Raw genomic sequence first — 20,651 nt, 5'->3', positions numbered from 1 at the left:
ATATTTGAGTGTCATTGGTCATATTTTGCTTGCTTGTTTGTTTTGTTTAGATTCCTGTTAACGGTGATATCATATGGTATTTGTCTTTCACCACCTGGCTTATTTCGCTCAGCATAATGCTTTCCAGTTCCATCCATGATGTTGCAAAGGGTAGGAGCTCCTTCTTCCTTTCTGCAGCATAGAATTCCATTGTGTAAATGTACCATAGTTTTTTGATCCAGTCATTTACCGATGGGCATCTAGGTTGCTTCCAACTCTTGGCTATCGTAAATTGTGCTGCTATGAACATCGGGGTGCATAGGTTCTTTTGGATTGGTGTTTCAGGGTTCTTAGGATATACTCCTAAGAGTGGAATTGCTGGGTCAAAAGGCACGTTCATTTTTAGTTTTCTTAGAAAATTCCATACTGTTTTCCATAGTGGTTGTACCAGTCTGCAATCCCACCAACAGTGAACTAGAGTCCCCTTTTCCCCACAACCTCTCCAGCACTTGTTGTTTGTTTCTTTGTTTATGATAGCCATTCTGACTGGTGTTAAGTGGTATCTCATTGTGGTTTTAATTTGCATCTCTCTGATAGCTAGCGATATCGAGCATCTTTTCATGTGTCTCTGGATCCTCTGTATGTCCTCCTTGGAGAAATGTCTGTTCAAGTCCTCTGCCCATTTTTTAATTGGGTTGCTTGTCTTCTTTGAGTGGAGTCGAGTGAGTTCTTTGTATATTTTGGAGATTAAACCTTTGTCTGAGGTATCATTGGCAAATATGTTTTCCCAAACAGTTGCTTCTCTTTTTATCTTGATACTGTTTTCCTTAGCCATGCAGAAGCTTTTAATTTTGATGAGATCCCATTTGTTTATTCTTTCCTTTATGTCCCTTGCTCTAGGGGACGTATCAGTAAAAATATTGCTGCGTGGAATATCTGAGATTTTCTTGCCAAGGCTCTCCTCTAGGGTTTTAATGGTTTCACGGCTTATATTTAAGTCTTTTATCCACCTTGAATTTATTTTGGTGTATGGTGTAAGTTGGTGCTCAAGTTTCATTTTTTTGCATGTAGCTGTCCAGTTCTCCCAACACCATTTGTTGAAAAGGCTGTCTTTACTCCATTTTATGTTATTGCCCCCTTTGTCGAATATTAATTGACTGTAGAGAGTTGGGTTTATTTCTGGGCTCTCTGTTCTATTCCATTGGTCTATGTGCCTGTTTTTGTGCCAGTACCAGGCTGTTTTGATTACAGTGGCCTTGTAATACAGTTTGATATCAGGTATTGTGATCCCTCCTACTTTGTTCTTCTTTCTCAAAATTGCAGCAGCTATTCGGGGTCTTTTCTGGTTCCATATAAATTTTTGAAGTGTTTGTTCTATGTCTGTGAAATACGCCATTGGTACTTTAATAGGTATTGCATTGAATCTGTAAATTGCTTTGGGTAGTATGGACATTTTGATGATGTTAATTCTTCCAATCCATGAACACGGTATATGTTTCCATTTATTTGTGTCTTCCTTGATTTCTTTCTTCAGTGTTGTGTAGTTTTCTGCATACAGGTCTTTTACCTCCTTGGTTAGGTTTATTCCCAGATATTTTATTTTTGTTTTTGCTATATCGAATGGGATTTTTTTTCCTGATTTCTGCTTCTGCTGCTTCATTGTTGGTATGGTTTTTAGGAAATTTAATTTTCTCAAATCATGGCTTTCAGGTTGGTGAAAGATGCATGATTTGTGTATAAGCACATTTGGGAAGTTTTATAATTTCAGTCATAATGGATCCAACTGCAGTTTTGCAAGTTGTCTGAATTAAAGCCACGTAAGATTATCTGCAGGCTTGCTGTCTGCCTCCCAGTGAAATCAGCATCATCCAGCGGATTAGGAGCAATAATAAGAAAAGTGGTGCGACAAGTTCAACGTCATGGGCACTTTAGAACAGGAAGGTGCATCGTCTGTGGGGAGTCAGTTACCTCTTCCTGGGTACTAGTGACAGGCTTCTTCCACTTCCTTTTCTGACATGTTGTATAACCTCAGGTAAATTATTTAACTTGTTGTCTTTTCATTTTTTTGTAAAGAAGAGCTTATTATTATATGTATTTCCTCTCCGCAAGTACTGTTTAGGTAATGAGGAATTTCCTTCATAAAGTGGAGTTTATTAAAAAAGTGTGATGTGGGCAGAGCCAACTGTAATAAGACAAATGAAGTGACAGCAGAAGCAAATGGAAATGGTGCATGTGTGTCGTAGAACAGAGGCCCGGGGCGCAGTCCTCGCCTTTCAGACTTGTGACAATATGCTTGCAGAACAACGTTTCCGGAGGTTCTCATTAGCATGTGTGATTTCTTTTATTAAGCACTCTATCAGAAATCTAAGCTGTCTAGCATCAGGGCAGGTTTATAAACATAATAATGATTTGGATGGTAAAGTTTATCGGTAAAAATAAAACAAACAAAGAAAAACTGGCACTTGCTGTTCTCAGAATTATCTTTCTTATTCTTTGTTGAAGAGCTAACTTGTGACTTTGCTTGTGTACTTCGTATGGTAAGTGTTGAGTCTGCAAAGGAATAACGTTCACTTACTATAAGAAAAGAGAGCACAGCAGAAAGCAAATGTATTTTATTTAAATATATGGGTTTGCACATTCATTTGGCTGTCATTAATTTACTGTGTTTGGAGAGTCAGATTTTACCAACAGTGTTAGCAACAGGCTTAGAGCGTCATTAAGGAGAGGTCCACACAGAACCGGTCCGTTTGTTTCCGCTTTGATAAGAAAACAAAAATCACACACACAAGTCTCATACTGAATTTCAAAAATAATAAACTTCGTGCTTTGAACTACTTTTAGATGTACAGAGATCCTACAAAGCGGGGTGTCCAACCACAGTCCAATGCAAAATCGTAAATTCACTTAACACCTTTTTTTGTTCGTAAGTTTTCATTAGTGTTTGTGTATGTAATGTGTGGCCCAAGACAACTCTTCTTCTTCCACTGTGGCCCAGAGATGCTAAAAGTTTGGACACCCCTGAAAGAGTTTTCCTGAGCCCCCCCACCCAACTTCCCTCATTGCTAAAGTCTTACATTATAGTGGTACATCTGTTAAAACTAAGAAAAACTCATTGACACATCACTATCCATCAGGAAGGAGGCTTAATTTTCTTTATTTAAAATGGTAGTAGGAACACTTGACATGAGATCTACCTGCTTAACAAAAATTTTTAGCTGTTCAGCACAGTATTGTTAACTATTTACACTATGAGGGGGGCCTCCAAAAACCCAGAATTTATTCATAAAAATTATTCATGTGTTCTTACATGTTTAAACTTCAGTCACCTTCAAAGTACTCTCCATTTGAATGCAGTACGCCTATCAAGACATTATTTTCACTGCATAAAAGTTTTTGAACTCGTAGATTTTGATGCCTTTTAGTGCTTCAGCCATTTTTTCTTTCACCTCTTCCACATCTACAAAACGTTTTCTTCTGAGGATTTTTTTCTTCCAAGGAAACAAAAAAAAGTCGCTAGGGCTGAGATCAGGTGAATAAGGAGGGTGGGGCACGGGGTCAGGCTGTTTTTGGTCAATAGCTGCTGAACACTCAAGTCGGTGTGGGCAGGTGTGCTCGTAACTCACCTGTCATGAGATGGGCAAACATGCTGAAAGAGCCCTCAAAAAATATTCACTGAAGCTGAACACAGCCTCTCACAACAACGCCAGCTGGTGCACTGACACAGACGTGTTCCTAGAACATTCCCTAGTTGGGGAAGCCTGTACTACAAGGGGCCCACCCTCCAGGAGATAATTCCAGTTTGCGGGGGGTCCCCCCTAGTATATCGTACAGCAGATTTCTGGAACTTATTTATTTTGCGTAGCTGAAACTTTATACCCAGTGAACAGAAAGTCCCCATTTCCCTATGCCCCAACCCCTGGCAGCTACAATTCTACTCTGCTTCGTTTTTCTGAGATGGCTATGTCACTTAATGTCATTTCCTCGAGGTTCACCCATGCTGTTGCATATGACAGGGTTTCCTCTTTTAAAGGGCTGAGCAATATGCATCTACCACATTTTCTTTCTTCATTCTTCCCGGTGGACATTTAGGTTGTTTATACCCCTTGGCCACTGTGAACAGTGCTGTGATGAACATGCAAGTGCTAATACCTTTTGGAAACCCTGATTTCCATTCTGTACAGTATATGTGTATCCAAGAGTGGGACTGCCGGATCCTGTGGTCATTCTTTTTCTTCCTTTTTATTGAATTTAGTGGGGTGGCACTGCTTAACGAAAGTATACAGGTTTCAGGTGCACAGTGGATGGCATGTCGTCTGTACCCTGTGTTGTGTGTTCACCACCCCAAGTCCAGTCTCTGTCCGTCACCATGTATCCCCCTCCTCAATCTCCCCCCACCTCCTCACTCCAGGAGTCACCGTACTGTTGTCTGTGTCCATGAGTTTTCTCTTTTATTCTTTTTTGTTCAATCATACCACCCCCTCACTCAGCCTCCTGACCCCCAACAGCTATTGCTGGCTCTCTGTGAGTGTCTCTATTCTGCTTGTAGTTCATTTTGTCCATTATCAATAGATTTCACATATGAGTGAAATCATACAGATTTGTCTTTCTCTGACTGGCTTAGCTCACTTAGCATAATGTTCTCCAGGTCCATCTATGCTGTTGCAAAGGGTGAGATTTCATCCCTTTTTTTATATCTGAGTAGTATTCCATTGTGTAAATGTACCATAGTTTTTTTATCCACTCATTTACTGATGGATACTTGAGTTGCCTTCAGATCGTGGCTGTTGTAAATACAGAACAAATATTCCAAAAGTTTATATTGACACAAATAACTCTGAAAGCAACAGCAATCTTGAGGAAGAAGAACAAAGTTAGAGGAATCATGCTACCTAAAATCAAATTGTATTATAAGGACATAGTAATCAAAACAGCATGGTACTGGCATAAAAACAGACATTTAGATGAATGGAACAGAATAGAGAACACAGAAATAAACCCACACCTTTATATGTCAAATTAATATTTGACAGAGGAGGCAAAAACATACAATGAAGTAAAGATAGTCTATTCAATAAATAAGTAGTGTTGGAAATATTGGGCAGATACATGCAAAAAATGAAACCAGACCACTTTTTTATACTATACACAAGAATAAACTCAAAACAGATTAAAGACTTAAATGTTAGGCTGAAAACCATAAAAATCCTAGAAGAAAACAGGCAGTAAAATTGCGGACATTTTTTATAGCAGTATTTTTCTGACATGTCTTTGGACAAGGGAAACAAAAGAAAAAATAAACAAATGGGACTACATCAAACTACAAAGTCTTTGCATAGCAAAGGAATCCATCAACAAAAGGAAAAGACCACCCACTAAATGAGAATATATTCCCTAATGATACATCAGATATGGGTTAATATCCAAAATTTATAAAGAGGTTAGAAAACTCAACACCAAAAAAATTCCAATTGAAAAATGAGCAAAGACCCTTGTCCAAAGAAGTCATACAGATGGCCAGTAGACATTAAAAGATGCTCGATGTCACTAGTCATCAGAGAAATGCAAATTTATCAATTGCATCAGAGAAATGCAAGTCAAAACCACAATGAGCTATCACTTCACACTTGTCAGAATGGCCCTCACTAGTAAATCAACAAACAACAAGTGCTGGTGAGGATGTGGAGAAAGGGGAACCCTTGTGCCCTGTTGGTGGCAATGCAGACTGGTGCAGCCACTGTGGAAAGTAGTATGGAGTTTCCTCAAAACATTAAAAATAGAACTGCCTTATGACCCAAGAATTCCACTTCTGGGAATTTATCCAAAGAAACACAAAACACTAATTTGAAACAATATACGCAGCTGTATGGTCATTCTGTTTTTGATTTTTATACTGGTTTTCATAGTAGATGCATCATTTTACATTCCTCCCAAGAGTGTACAGGGTTTCCAATTTACTCATATCCTTGTCAACACTTGTTATCTTTCATTTTTATGATGACAGCTGCCCAAACAGGTGTGAGGAGATATTTCATTGTGGTTTTGATTTGCATTTCCGTATTGATTAGTGATGTTCAGAATCTTTTCATATATATGTTGTCCATTTGTATGTCTTTTGAGAAATAGCTGTTCAAGTCCTCTGCTCATTTTTAGTTGGGTTATTTGATATTTTTGTTACTGAGCTGCAGGAGTTCTTATGTACACTTTGGGTGTGAACCCCCTATTTGATGTGTGGTTTGCAGGGGTTTTTACCCCCATTCCTCAGGTTGCTTTTTCATTTTGTTACTTATTTCCTTTGCTGTGCAGAAGCGTTTTAGTTTGATATAGTTTCTATGTTTGTTTTTCTTTTTTGCCTGCACTTTTGGTGCCCTATTCAGGAAATCATTGCCAAGAACCATGTGCAGAAGCTTTTCCCTTGTTTTCTTCCAAGGGAAGACATGGGTTTTTTTCTGATTTTTTACATTTTTAGGCCTGTGTATAAATTTTTAATCCATTTTGAGTTCATTTTTGTGTATAGTGTTAAGATACGGGTTTAATTTATTCTTTTGTATGTGGATATCCAGTTTTCCCAGCACCATTTGTTGAAGACGCTGGCTTTTCCCTGTTGTGTATTCTTGGCATCCTGTTGTGTTGAAGATCAGTTGACTGTATTAAGCGTGGATTTATTTCTGGGCTGTCTGTTGTGTTTCATTGGTCTGTATGTCTGTTTTTATGCCTGTATCATACTGTTTTAATTACTGTAGTTTTGTAATATGTTTTGTAATCAGGAAGTGTGATGCATCCCGTTCTTTCTCAAGATGGATTTGAATATTCAGGGTCTTTTGTGGTTCCATACAAATTTCAGGATTATTTTTTCTATTTCTGTTAAAAAATGTCATTGAGATTTTAATAGGCATTACTTTGAATCTGTAGATCACTTTGGGTGCTATGGACATGTTATACTAATATTGAGTCTTCTAATCCATGAACATGGGATATTTTTTCATTTATTAAAGATACCATATTGGTATCTTTAATTTGTTCCATCAACATTTTGTAGTTTTGAGTGCACAGGTCTTTTAGCTACATTACCATTAATTAACCCCTTGGCTCTGTTTGGAGTTTTTCCGGTTTTCCATTAATGCTCTCTTTCTTCCCTAGCATCTGGTTCCTAGTATCTGTAGCATTCAGTTGTCACATGTCTGGTCTTCTCTGGTGTCTTAGTTTTTCCTTATTTTCATGACTTTGAAAGTCTTGAGAAGTACTGTGGCGTGTCTCCCCGTGTGGGTCTGGCCTCTGTTTTCCTCATGGTTAGGCTAGGGTTCTGGGTTTCTGGAAAGAGTACTACAGAGGTCAAGTGAACTTTGTTTCACACGCTACTAGGGAGTGTAGGCTATCTGCATGACATCACTGTTGACATTAACCTTTATCACTTGATGCAGGTAGTGTTTACCTTCACTATACAGTTGCTATTTCCTTCCCCTAGTTTATTCCTTAGAAACAAGTCAGTATATTCAGTCCACTCTCAAAAGGTTCTTGTCAAAGGGGTATTATTTACTATCTACAGTTCATCCAGAGAAGATTTGCCTGCCATTTACTTACTTACTTGCTTATTTATGTATCTGTTCAATTATTTATTTACAGGAGTGTGAACTCATGGCTATTTTAACGTTTAGTTACAATCCAATACTATGTTACTTATTTTCATGCTCCAGTGGTTCCAGCTACAGACATTGGGAGCTGTCTCAATTCGACTCCCATACTTTTCCATTTTTTAATTTTTTGTTGAGTACTTCTTACTTTCTCTTATTAAAAGATGCTCCTCTTACATGTCTTTGCCCCCTGGAAATCAGCTGTTTCTCCAAGGAGGCCTGTTTCCTTGTATTTGAGAGTGGTATTTGAAACCAAGACTGGGTCTTATATCTGCTTCTTGCTTCGTCTGTGTTATTACTCCTAGGCCTGTTCATGGACAGAGCACACCCATACCAACCCACATTTTATTCTTAAGTGACAGTTTACAACCAATATTATATTAGGTTCAGGTGTACAACATAATGATGGGATATTTATGTAACTTGGGAAGCAGCCACCCACTCAGCCCAACACCCATCTGACAACAGACCTGGTTATTGCGATGCCACTGACCGCATTCCCCATGCTGGACTCTACATCCCACGTCATTCAGTTTTGAATAATAAAAACAAACAACTTTTTGTTTTAGATCTGCTCACTGAGGCTAGGGGGAAAAGGAATTCCTTTCTGAATATTTGTCTCAAGGTGATTATGAAGAGAATGCATTTCCTTCTAAATATTGCCCCTAAAAAAAGGCGTTCTTGGGAATTAAAACAGTGTTTAGCAAATGTACGCAGCTTGAAGTGTGTGCCAGCCTTCACTTTCAGAAGCCTATGGATGAAGTCTCCTATCTGCTGCCGGGTGTGCCTCCGTGTAAAGTGTATCCGAAATAATCAAGTTTCTTTTCTTTTTCTCAGACATTTATTTTTATTACTGTTTGCCATGTATGTAACATCCATCTCTGGTTATAGACATTTAAAGTAATTGAAAACATCAAGCTCAGGAGCTTTAAAGCTTATAAAATTTAGGGAGTTAAAACACAACATACCAAGAAATGAATTAAAGTTTATATTTTCTACCTCTTCTGATCTTTCTTTGTGTTTTACTTCAAAATAATATCTTTCGGGTCTTTTAAAATTCTATTCTTAGTATTTTGATTTCTGCAATATTACCAAGAACTTCACCAAAAGTTTTTTTGGGGGGGTGCTTGTTACTTTTCTATGAAGACACGTCATTTTTCATCTTTATTCACAACATCATCACTATTCTTTCTTTTTTTTCCCCCTCTGGCAGAACTGTCTTGAAAAACATAGGAGGATAAAAATTAATGCCTTCAGCTTTCCTTGTTATGTATCTTTCAAAAATATTATCTTCATAACAAATTCTCCAAAATACTTCTTTTAACCTGTTAACAGTTATTTGAAAGGGTTCGTCGCTACCAGCTCATTCTCCCCAGTTTGTGGAGGGGCTGTTTCCCTTCAGCGCACTTTCAGTTTCAGGGTTTACGGAGGAGAAATTGCGGTTTTGGTTTTTAAACCATCTGGTACCTGCAACGTTAGGAGCCCCTCCCCCACAGTGACGCTGCCCCCTTAGCGTTCCCGTGGTTCCCAGAGGTGGGCCTCCCTCTTGGGGTGCAGACCTCCGGCCAGTCTGGATCCCAATCTCTGCGGAAGGACAGCGCCCACGGCTCTCTTAGCTCTTACACACCCAGACCTGCGTCCACACGGGAGACGTGCCGGGTCTGCATTCTGCAGAGTAGGACTTGCAGGGGAGAAACAAAGTCACCTTTTCCAACAGTGACCAAAGTGTTATGGATTCGTCATTCATGCGCGTAGCTCTTCGTTAGCTCCCGGTAAGTAGGTAGTTAGCAGTCATTAAACTACATCATTAGCTGACTCTAGAGCAGGGGTGTGAAAGTCATTTTCACAGGGGGCCACATCAGCCTCAAGGTTGCCTTCAAAGGGCTGAATGTAATTTTAGGACTGTATAATAAATGTAACTACTCCTTAACCAGGGGCGAGGAGCTCTGTGCTGCCATGGGGCAGAAACAAGGTGCTGGGGCGGGGGGTGATAAAACCAGGTGGAGGGTGGGATTCGGCCGGCGGGGCTTGTGTTTGCCTCCTGTGATCTAGAGGATGGCTTGGGAATAAGCACAGTGCTTGTTAACTCAGTGTAGAGTCAAAATCCTCGTCCCTAAGCCTCCGGTACTTGCTCAGTAGGGCCCTCTGATGGTAGACTTGGCATTCATTCTTCCGCAGTTGTTAAGTGAGGTTTTTTACTTTTATCTTCTACATCATCTTTTGTTCTCCTGCACTGTGGGTAAAAACACTAGTAATGATTTCAGTGTATTCCTTGATAATGTTCTTTCAGGCACTGCGTCTCTCTCTGAAAAGGCAATCCAGCTGTCAGAGAGGGCTGTGTACATAATAATTCTATAATTTGCTCTTTAGAGCTTTGCAGATTCCGGGGGGGGGGGGTGCATGCCTTCCTGCCTGGGGTTCCAGTTCTCACATCCTCCCCTCCATCCCCACCAACCCAACCCCCCGTGAGGAATCAGAGAGTGAAATTCCCGACAATGACTATTTCCTGTTTCCACAAAAAACAGTCATAATTTCGCATTCCATGTGAGTGAGTTGTGGAGAGGGTTGATATATGTTTGTGGATAGAGACATGTAAAAATAATTGTTACCTTTCCATTTGTATTCAGCTGTCATTTGTTGTGGTTACCTGGGGATCTCCTAAAAATAATATAAGCCTTAAAAAATTCTTTGTGATAATGAGGTCTGTTGTCGCACCGTGAGGACATTGGTTTGAACCAGCAGTGTGAAGTCCCTGTGTGCTAGGTCATACATGCACGGTCACATGTGGGCGGTGCCTCTAGTTCCAGTGCGTGTCCCTCGGTGACTCAGGAAGGGTGAGGTTACTGATGCAGAAAATAACTTACCCTTGGATTTTAAAATATTGTACTTACTCTGTTCCTGGATAATGTGCAGGGCCAGAAGTTTTAGTGCTTAGTCCTATTTAATGAATTCAGTTAAATAACTTGTTTATTGTATGATAATACTTAATCATTTTAAGTTAAAAAAAATTGTTGGTGTCCTGGAGTGCTTGCTCAACGTCTCGGAGCCGATATTCTGGGGGAGGCCGTAAGCACGGTGAGCCCACAGAGCCGGTTGTTCGGTCTGCGATTTCACCTCTGCGGAATGATGGATGGTCTCTGTGGAAGCCGAAGCTGTAGTTTCAGAACAGAGCTAAGGATTGCACAGAGTTTTTCTCCTGCCAGCCATTTTATTAATGCAGCAAATTGAGAATCGGGTTGTTAGTTTGACCCTCTACAAAGAAGTTAACCTCTCCAAAGTGCCTCATTTACACACACAAAGAAACTCAGTCACACACTGATTGTACCTTAGCAAAAGGAAATGTGAAAGCTTCATGTTTCTAACCACTAACTTCATAAATGGTCATTACTTTCCTTTACAAAGGTAGAGGTAATGACCTGTAATCAGTGTTCTGCACACTGGGATTTTTTCTTTACTTGGAGTGATGTGGATTCATACGTCCACCAGCGAGACAGTATTGAGTGGCATTTATACTTTGACAAAGGCGAGAATCAGCAGTCATAGCCAGGAGCAGAACTCACTTTTTCTATCTGAAGTTCATTGCTCTCTTCAGTGCCCAGGTACTGGCAAGTCAGATGGATGCGATCAGTCAGAGCAGATGTTGGCCACAGCAGGACAGGGTCTTGGGGGCCGCCGGCCGAGTTTTCAGCCTCTGGATGATGGCAGTGGGGGCAGATTGGTTAGGGAGGGGACAGGGGCCTCTCAGGAGGAGGAATGTCAGTTAAAACCACTGTGTGGCCTTTCCAACCCCTGCCGTAGTCCATCAGCCCTGATCTTAATGGAGGTCATGGGGTACATTCCAAAGTGTTGATAAGCAAAAATGCCACGTGAGTAGCCGGAAGAAGTCGCTCACCTCATCTTGTTGGTGGGATGGGACAGAAGCACACGGACTTTCTCCGGAAACATGATCTGATTCCCAAAGCACAGGCTGGAATGCACTTGCTGGCAGGAGGGTGGGTGGCGCTTCACCACGGAGCGAGTGACAAGTGGCTGTGTCCCAGCCACTCACTGCTCTGGCACAGAAACGGGAGGCCTGGAGAGTCAGGGTTGAGGCCAGGCTCTCTCGAGCCTGAGTGCCAGGCTAAGGGGCTTGGACTTTCCCCTGAAACACGGGGGAACAGGGAAAGGTTTTAAGCAGAGGAGTGAGGGCAGATGTTCATTTTACAGACACTGTTTTCACGGCTGTGGGTTGGAAGGATTTGGACGGACAAGGCTGGACAGAGGTTCCCTGGTAGGGATGTTGGGACGGCCCTCTGGGGAGAAATCATAAGGCTCTTAGCTAGAGTGAGAAAAGGTCAGGTTCAAGAAAGTTGGGAAGACTGGAGTTCTTTGTCATTGAATGGCTGATTGCACATAGACAGCAACAGAGAGGCAGGAGACAAGACAAGGAAGCTTCTGATTTGGAACTTGGAGTGGGTGGTTCGCCACCAAGTGAGACAGGAAATCAGTGAATAGGTGAGATTTGCCTTTAAAAAGATGCCTAAGTTGGTTTGGACCCCACTGAGCTGAGCCATGCAATGATGAGCATAATATAATAGAAGTTTTTATTTCTCAGTGACATGGAACTGAATGAGTATCCTGTGGGGCCGGCAGTTCTCCTTTGGGTAGTAATTTGGTGATCGAGCCTCCTTTCATTCCATGGCTCCACCTTTTTCAGCATGGGGTTGGCAGAAAAGGGAGGGACATGGGGCACTGTTCTTGGAGAGTTTCATGGCCCAGCTCTATTCTATATCACGTTCACTCACCTCCCATCATCCAGAACTTATTCCTGTGGCTAACCCCAACTTCAAGGAAGGCTGGAAAACGTAGCCTGACTATGTGCCCACAAACAGGAAGGTCTGATTTTTGGGAAGCAGCTAACAGACCGTGCCGCAGGGGTGACTGGGAAACTTTTGGGTATTGATATCTGAAACTTGGAGCAAAGATCTGATTTGGGAATGTGGCTTTAGGCATCATGAGAGACAGGGCAAGTTTATGTCCTGAGAGCAGTTATGCTCTGAGAACAAGTAGAGGCAAGAGCAGGAGGCCAAGGGCAGAGCTTTTAAAAGTTGATTGCATAGGAAGGCGGCTGGAAAACGGATGCTAGGGAGGCACTGAGAGTCTCAATGTAGGGCCCCTGTGCCATGGAAGCTCAGGAGCCCACACCCTCAAGGAGTCAGCCAAGTGTCGTAGGACTCCCACAGTGACTGCCGAGTCTGCTGATTGAATATGAGAGACCTGGGTGAGTAGTCCTCACTGCCAGGGCTCGGGCAGGGTGGGCAGCGATTTCAGTGCTTTGAGAACTGACCAGAGAAGCTAAGAGGTGGGTAAGATGGAGACCCCAAGCGAGCGTGTCATTGACAAAGCAAGGGGCCCCAGAGAACAAGGACAAAACAGAATTTAAATAAAATTCTGAGTTTATCCAAGTACTACTTTTTTGACACCTTTTAGCCCTCGTTGTGATTGATAACTGATATTCGTTATAAGCAATTTTGTTGACTTACCTACCAGTAGACTGTAATTATGCTTCCAGTTCCAGATTAGTTAGTTTACATGATCAGGTCACGTCTCCTGGGAAATACACTGACTCTTTGAAAGTAAAGTTGCAATTTTCTTGGTTATGCATACAAAAAGTAGAGAGGGCATAGAAAAAAGAAATAGGCAGCTGTAACTTTGCTAAACTAAGGTGAATTGTGCATCTTTTATTTTTGCTAATGAAGGGAGTTATAACTTGACTCTTTGTGTTTAAACAACTGTTACTGTGTTCCTTCGTCTCCCTCTCCTGCACTGTAGCCGGGAACCTACGTAGAGGCCCTTTTCTTCCCTGGAGCCTCTTTAATAATGGGGAAGTGAGACGGGACTCAGGAGGCGTGCATTCGGATTGAGATGGGCGTTAAATACTCTGCTGCGTGATGTTGAGCAAGCCCTGTTTTGTTTTGTTTTTTAAGATTTTATTTATTTATTTATCTTTAGAGGGGAAGGAGAGAGGGAGAGAAACATCAATGTATGGTTGCCTTTTGTGCGTCCCCTGCTGGTAGTTAGCCTGCAAGGAACCAGCCTGCAACCCAGGCATGTGCCCTGACTGGGAATCGAACCGAGATTGTCTGGTTCGCAGGCCCGCGCTCAATCCACTGAGCTACGCCAGCCAGGGCAAGCCCTGTTTTTATTAACAGATCACTGCATAGCTGTCCTTCCCTTTCCCTTCCCTTGCATTGATTCACATTTCGAGTGAGGTGCCTAATATTAGTTTTAAATGCTTTAAAAATTGTTTCTGTATATTGTAAGTTGTTTCTCCCTTAAGACCAGAATATTTAGAAGTAAAAAGAAAACTTCATTTAAGGCATTATAATGTATATGCCAATGATAAAGGTGATGGCAAGAATAATTTTTTGTATGTTTTATATTTTATTTTGAACAGCACGTCCCAGAACTGTTCAGATGTATCAAAACCTTAAAATAGCACCAAAAGTCATATTCAGAATTTAAATTGCTGTTTCTTTGGGAGTGCAATTTAATATTCATACTTTGATGCTTTGAGGTTTTTTAATGTTACTGCACTGTCAACAGAGTTTTTTTTTCTTTAAAATTCTTATGTTAGTAAATAGGATCAAATTAGGTAGCATATATCTAAAATAATGATCTAAGTTTCTGTTTTCTAGAAAAATGTAGATAATCATATTCATCTTATCTTGGTACCTGGTTTATAATAAACCCTGAATAAATATTTATGAGTTGAGGATAATACTTGAGTTAATATTTTTTCTTTTTAGAAAAGATGTGTAACTATTATAATAGAGCTAGCAGCGTTCCTAGCTCCTCTGGGTTTTTTTTTTGCAGTGTTCTTTCCATACTTGATAATCGGGGTCAGTCCTTAACTGCAAAAAGATGAGCTGGCTATGAAATGAGTATCCAGCAATCATCTCTCCATTATTCTAGGCAGAACACATTTCAGAGTGGAAGCTGCACCATTCAAGTAATGTGTGTTTGCTGATGAGATTTTAAAGAAAACCACACTTTGTCTCACTCTGTCCAGAGCTTCAGTCATGCCCCAAATCTTTTCATTATAGGCCTATTTTTCTCCAAGTATCACTTTTCCTCCTATAATTTATTTTTAGGTATGCTTTTAGCTCCGTCACCTCTCTGTTTTGTCAGCTTTTTGTTTTGTGTGTTGAAATAGGAAGTCGGATTCGAGGAGGGGAAATGAAGGTGGAGGTGAGGTAGGGTTCTCACCTGTGTAAGTGCCAAGCAGTGCACTTGGGCATTTGGGGGAGGAGAGGCGCAGCGGCCCGGTGTCTGGTGGGTATCCACCTGTAGAGGCCTGCTCAGGGCCCCGTTCTGTTGTGTAGAGGTAGCATTTGGTTTTGATTCCACACCAAATTCTCACCCTGGGTCCACAGAACTCACTTGGGAACCACATCATCTCACGTGGCTGCTGTAACAAATAAGGCGCTCAGTTTTGTTGGTTCAGCACACTGTTCGTTTTTTCCCCGTCCATATTGAACAGTGCCCTGTGGTTCTGAGTAAGTGAGCTCTGCTACATGCTCACTCAAGGACCGAGACTGAGGGAAGCTCACCTGCTTTCCAAGATGATGTGTCCAGATTGCAGAAAGCAGGAAAGAACGAGGATTGCCTGAGAGAAGATTTTATGGGCTAGGTCCTAGAAATCACAGGTATCGCCTTGTTTTCCTCCATTGCCTAGCCTGCAGGTGCATGGCCACCCCTACCTGCAATAGGTAACTGGGAATGCAAATACTTGGGACCATGATCAATATCCCTCTTGTATTGGAGAGTTTGTTTTTTTTATTAAAAAAATTTTGTGTTTTTAATTATAATTTATATTTAATATTATATTATATTACTTCAGGTGTACCGCATAGTGGTTAGACAATCATATACTTTACAGAGTGTTCCCCTGATATTTCAAGTGCCCAATTGTCACCACACATAGTTATTACAATATTATTGACTGTATTCCCTATGCCGTATTTTATACCTTCATAACTATGTTGTAACTACCGATCTGTACTTCTCAATCCCTTCACCTTTGCAGTGCATGAGGATTCCTTTTCTCCACATCATTGCTAACACTTGTTTGTGGGTTTATTGATGGTGGCCATTCTGATAGGTGGGAGGTGATATCTCATTGTGGTTTAAATTTGCATTTCTCTGATGATTAGTGATGTTGAACATCTTCTCATATGTCTATTGGTCATCTCTATGTCCTCTTGGAGAATTGTCTATTTAGGTCCTTTGCTCATTTTCTAATTGGGTTTTTGTATGTTAAGTTGTATAAGTTCTTATTAGGATGTTAGCTCCTTATTAGATGTGTCATTGGCAAATATGTTCTCCCATTCAGTGCATTGTCTTTTCATTTTGTTGATGGATTCCTTTGCTATGCAAAGACATTTTATTTTAATGTAGGCCTATTCGTTTATTTTTTCTTTTGTTTCCCTTGTTTGAGAAGATATATCACAAAAATATTGCTACAGGAAATGTCTGAGATTTTACTGCCTATGTTTTCTTATAAAATTTTTATGGTAGTGAGTCTTACAATTAAGTCTTTAATCAGTTTTGAGTCTATTCTTGTATATGCTATAAGGAGATGGTCTGGTCTAGTTTCATTTTTTTGCAAGTATCTGTCCAGTTTTTCCAGCGCCATTTATTGGCTTTATCCCATTGTATGTTCTTGCCTCCTTTGTCAAATATTAATTGACTATAAAGGTGTGGGTTTATTTCTGGGCCCTCTATTCTGTTCTATTGATCTATATGCCTGTTTTTATGCCACTACCATGCTGTTTTGTTTACTATGGCTTTGTAGTATAGTTTGATATCATGATTCCTCTTTGTTCTTCTTACTCAAGATTGCAGTGGCTATTCACAGTCTTTTGTGGTTCCATACAAATTTTTGGTTTATTTATTCTAGTTCTGTAAAATTTGTCATTGGTGGTTTGATAGGGACTATGTTGGATCTATAGATTGCTTTGGGTGACATGGACATTTTAACAATGTTAATTCTTCCTACGCATAAGCATGGTATATGCTTCCATTTACTTGTATCTTCTTCAGTTTCTGTTTTTGTTATCTTGTAATTTTTTGATTATAGGCCTTTTATCTCCTTGGTTAAATTTTTTCCTAGGTATTTTTTAATGCAATTGTAAATAAGATTGTTTTCTTAGTTTCTCTTTCTGATAGTTCATTATTGGTGTATAAAATTGCAGCTGATTCCTGGATATTTATTTTGTGTGCTGCTAATTTACTGACTTTATTTATAAGTTCTGGTAGTTTTTTAGTGAAATCTTTAGGGTTCTTTATATACAGTATCATGTCACCTGCAAATGATGACAGTTTTACCTCTTCTTTTCTAGTTTTGATGCCTTTTCTTTCTTCTTCTTGTCTGATTGCTGTGGCTACTACTTGTAGTACTATGTTGAATAAAAGTGGTGAAGGTAGACGTCCCTGTCTTATTCCTAATATTAAGGGAAATGGTTTTAGTTTTCCCCCATTGAGTATAATGTTGAGTATGGGTTTGTCATCTATGGCTTTTATTATGGGATAAATATGTTGAGATATGTTCCCTCTTATTTCCATTTTTGCTGAGAGGTTTTATCAATAAATCATTGTTGGATTTTGTCAAAAGCTTCTTCTGCATCTATTGATGTGATCATGTGATTTTCATCCTTCCTTTTGTGTAGGCAGTGCATCATGTGAATTGATTTGCAGATATTGTACCATCCTTGCATCCCAGGAATAAAACCCCCTAGGTCACGGTGTATAATCTTTTCAGTGTGTTGCTGGATTTGGTTTGCTTATATTTTATTGATGATTTTAACATCCATGTTCACTAAGGGATATTGGCTTATAATTTTTTAAATTTTATAGTCTCTTTATTTGGCTTTGGAATCAGGATAATGCTGGGCTTGTAAAATGAACTTGAGAATCTTCCCTCCTCTTGAATTTTTTGGAATAGTTTGGGAAGGAGAAGGGTTAGTTCTTTGGAATGTTTGGTAAAATTCACCTGTGAAGCCATCTGGTCTGGGACTTCTGTTTGTTGGAAGTTTTTTGATTATTGCTTCAATTTCATTAGTTGTACTTGGTCCGTTTAGGTTTTTTCCCATCTTGATTCTATTTTGAAAGATCTTATGTTTCTAGGAATTTATCCATTTTTTTCCTGATTGTCCAATTTGTTGGCATATAGTTGTTCATACAGAGAGTATGTTATAATCACATTTTTCCCCTGCTGGTATAGAATGAATTGTTTCCCTTTAGTCATTGATTCTCTTTCAGAAATCTTTTGGGAATCAAAACAGAGGGAGGTGTTTTATTTTCTTTTTCTAATCAATGAACATTCTGAAAATAATAGAAAAACCAAATATTTGAATGCCTCCCTGGTAATTTGCTAGAAATGCTCTCCATGAGCAGACACTGCCGTTCTCTTTCCCATCTGTAGACCTCTTTGGTGAAACACCCGCTCTGGGAAGTCCTCCAGGCCTTTCTTCTGTACTTCCTGTTCTCTGTCAGAGAACTTGAACGTTCCTATGTCAGTTCAGTCTGTTTGTCCACTCACGTATCCAAGTACTTGTAATGAAAGGAAAGGAAGGAAGGAAGGGAGGGAGAAAAGGGAAGGAAAAGAAAAAAAGGAAGGAAGGGAGGGAGGGAGGGCAAAAAGGGAGGGAGGGAGGGAAGGGAAGGAAAAGAAAAGAAAAAAATTGAAATTCACCATAGTAGAATAGCATACTGAACAGCAAAAGGACCCAGGGAAAAGGCACTTAGCTCTCTCTACCTTGGGGGTGAGGGAGAGGTGGGGAATGCTTTTTTAGAGGAAGGACATTTGATCTAAGTTTCTTGAATTTCTTTGCCTCTGTCAGACAATAAGGGAGGCAAAGAAGCCTAGTTTGATAATCTCAGACTCCAGCACCTGGTACGGGGAGAGGTTCATCCTAGGTATTTAGTAAACTAAGTCAACTGACAAAGACTTTGGTCAACAAATTTATAAACTTTATTTACACACAGTTTTCTGTACATTACCTTGTGTACCCCTCATAATAGCTCTATGACAGGGCAGATATTCCTGGGGTCTAGGCAGTGAACTCAAATTCGGAGAGATTCGATGTTTTGCCGACATTACCCAATGGGTTAGTAGAATAGACTTTAGGTGTTCTGCGTCTAATCTTGTATATTTTTCATTCCTGGAAATAAGTATTTAAGAATGGAAATAGTGTTTTGAAATTTGTAGCACGTGCTTTGAGGGCGAGACATCAGACCACCTGAATGTCTCTGAGTAAGGAAGGCTGTTCTTTTAGTGAGTCAAGCAGCGATGTTCTTCTGAACAGAAACGAAAGGTGGGCTCTTCCACCACATTTTAGAGCTCTCTGTGCTCCTGCCAGCACAGTGCTTTGTACCCAGTAGGCGCTCTGTAGGTGTTTCTTGGATTGACAGTGGCTGATAACGTATAATTCAGAGTCGCCTAAGTTGGACAGAGTCTGAGCTTCTGTCATATGCTTTTACCTCTCATCGTGTGTCATAGGGGACAAAGCGTGCCTATGGTATGGTGGTATTCAAGGGTTGCTCGTTTCTTTATTCAAGGCCTTTGAACACACTGGCTCAGTTATCAGGGGGGGTTGGCTGCTTCATTGTCCTTGCACTTGCACCCTTCCAGCCTGTCCTGGAGCCTGTCCGTGGATGCTCTTACTGCAGCACATCGAGACACCTTCCAATGGACCTGCTTTTGTGTCTTGTGATGCTTAAAAAATCTCAAACTTCCTCAGTGTAGAGTTTATGCTAGACATTTATTGCTTCATTTCTAACTTACTCAGATTTCATACCCTAAGATATCAGTATTGTCCACAGTAATGTTATGACCTGGTGCCTAACTTAGTAAGACTGCCGCTGACCGGGGTGAAGGCAAGGTGAACAGAAGTGTGAAATTACCCATTTGCACATAGATATTCTGCCTCGCTTCGCACTCACACCCTGAAGACAGGCTCATTTTGTACCGCCCACTCCTATCCTGCGCCCGCCACCCATGCCTTGCCAGAGGCTGCCCGTCTCGGGCAGCGGCAGGCTCCAGACCACAGACACACTCTGAGTTCTTGCTTGGTCTCCTCTGTCCTGCACGTCTAATTCGTGTTCCTGCTGAGTTGCACTGACCTCTGAAATGTTTCTGAACTCAGGAGATTAGACACTGTGTCTTAAACCCAGGCGGGAGCGCTTTGCCAAATCTCCATGTTTAGCTATGAAATCATGAGAAAAGAGCGGAGGGCCCTGTCAGAGTTTACTGCCAAATCTACACGAGGACTTGCATTAAAAAATAAAACTTGAAGGAGGTTTCGGCGTTAGGAGACATTCCCCTCTGTATACTTGAGTAAGAATTTCTTTCGTCATCTCTGGAAACACTTGCTTTTTCAAAACTCTGTCCCCAAGCAGTGGCACAGACCGTGGGAATTCTTCCGCATGTAGCACGTGCAGGTGGTGGCGCCTATTTGGTGAGCGAGGACAATGGTGGCTGAGCAAAGGTAGAGTGGGCCTGGTGAGAGGGTCCGGACCCTGCTCCTGCCTTCTGGTTTTGCGGAACAGGAAGCTGTTTTTCATTTTGTTTGGGTTTGTTTTTCTAAAAGCGAGATAAATGCCAAGTCTTAGAATCCACCTTTAATATTAATCATTACTAGGGAAACACCATCCCATTTGTGCCTCGGGCTACTGCCGAAAGGCGTTGTATTCTGCAGACAATCCGAGGGAGTGCTGTAGAGAGGGTGTGTAATTGAAGGCTCAGGGGTGCCGATTATGTGTTGATTGTGTGTTTAAAATGACAGAAATGGATGTCAGGGGCATGTGGATTTCAATCTCATGTTCTTATAGTAATACTAATGTTCAGAATTCTGTAAAGGTTCTTAAGACTTATCTGCTGATTGATTGTCTTATGCTAATGTTAGCCACACTTAGTAAAAATGACGTCATAATATTTATCCTCAACTTATCCTTTACCCACAGAAAAATAGAGTAGCAGCATATTAAGGCTGTAAACCCTCA

At 40.7% G+C, this 20,651-nt stretch overlaps 1 protein-coding gene across 1 annotated transcript in view; it reads left to right on the top strand.

Annotated features, from left to right (window-relative positions):
- Window positions 1-20,651, top strand: part of OXCT1 (3-oxoacid CoA-transferase 1) — a 143,842-nt gene that overhangs the window by 96,889 nt on the left and 26,302 nt on the right. The window lies entirely within an intron of this gene.

The sequence above is a fragment of the Sturnira hondurensis genome, unplaced genomic scaffold, assembly GCF_014824575.4.
Source record: "Sturnira hondurensis isolate 20B ecotype Veracruz unplaced genomic scaffold, ASM1482457v3 Scaffold0014384, whole genome shotgun sequence".
In the NCBI taxonomy this organism is placed as follows: domain Eukaryota; kingdom Metazoa; phylum Chordata; class Mammalia; order Chiroptera; family Phyllostomidae; genus Sturnira; species Sturnira hondurensis.
Note: the sequence above shows the minus strand (reverse complement) of the source record. Positions and strands in the feature narration are given on the sequence as shown.